The 1,087-nt window shown below is 37.0% G+C and overlaps 1 protein-coding gene across 1 annotated transcript in view; it reads left to right on the top strand.

Moving 5' to 3' along the window:
* Positions 1 to 703, top strand: part of LOC119585037 (serine/threonine-protein phosphatase 2A regulatory subunit B'' subunit beta-like) — a gene marked incomplete at its 5' end in the record, with an annotated part of 15,978 nt that extends 15,275 nt beyond the window's left edge. The window contains 1 exon segment of the mRNA XM_037933654.1: positions 1 to 703.
* Between the last annotated feature and the right edge of the window lie 384 nt (positions 704 to 1,087).

Genomic DNA, 1,087 nt, shown 5'->3' with positions numbered 1-1,087 from the left:
TTGGGTTCTGTTACATGATCTTGTTACAGTTGTTGACATTAATGTGAATGAGAAATAACTAAAGTGTGTGATTGATCCACAAGATTTTCAAGGAGCCGAGTTATTTTTATGTTTTTCTGACAAAGGGGAAGACGAGGGCATGTGAAGGCTCTCCTGCCCTTCCCTATCAATGTGGCCTTTACGTAGGTATTAAAGAAAAATAGCTTTTCCTCAAAATTTTAGGCTGATGGCACAGCCTCCCATGTATTGATAATTCTTGAATTATATCTAAGCATTTTTTCTTGTTATTTCTTCTTTTTTTAATTTATATTTATTTTTGGCCTTTTTCAATCACTAATCCAGTGCAGACACTAGACTTTTTCAGACAGATTTTATAGTGTATGTCAAAATACACCCTAAAACCTGCAGTCTGTGTAAATTAAAAACAAAAATTTAAGAATGGCAGTTATTTATGACGAAGTCCACTTCGTTCAACAGTGTTTACAGAAAGACTTCAAAAAAAGGATTATATGAATTGGTCTTTTATATATATATAACACTTTCTTTCCAGTTTTTGATGTTAGGCAGATTTTCTTGTAGTAAGCATAGCAGCTTTGTATGCAAGATATCTGATAAGATGAATCCAGTGAACCTGCTCCTCCAACAGTGTAATGCAGCGATGACATTCTTCATCATGAAACTCCTAACCTATGTGAAACAAGTACTCCAACCTCACCGCATGACCCTAACCCCATCCCTCATGTGCCAAGAAGCATGCAAAGCCCTCTATTGCTTGTGAATGTGAACTGTTCTGTGCAGTATTGAACACTTCTTGAAAGGGCAAAGAACATGTTCTCCCTAAGTGTAATGTGCATGAATGTCTGAAACCTTGAACCAAAGATGTACCCAACAGTGAATCTTACAAGATTGCAGCAAAGAATTTTAGTGACTGTGCATGGATAGCATTTGCAACCAACCCTGTTTGTTTCTCATATTTCATGAGACTACTGATCTGTGAGTGTGTGGCTTAACAGGGGAAAATGATCACAAAGTGGCACATGCTATTTATGTGTGCGCCTGCAGTGTCAGTGCTAGATATTTTGAAACA

This window comes from Penaeus monodon, chromosome 19 (genome assembly GCF_015228065.2).
Source record: "Penaeus monodon isolate SGIC_2016 chromosome 19, NSTDA_Pmon_1, whole genome shotgun sequence".
Taxonomy (NCBI): Eukaryota; Metazoa; Arthropoda; class Malacostraca; order Decapoda; family Penaeidae; genus Penaeus; species Penaeus monodon.
The sequence above is the reverse complement of the archived record's forward strand: the minus strand, read 5'-3'. Positions and strand labels throughout refer to the sequence as shown.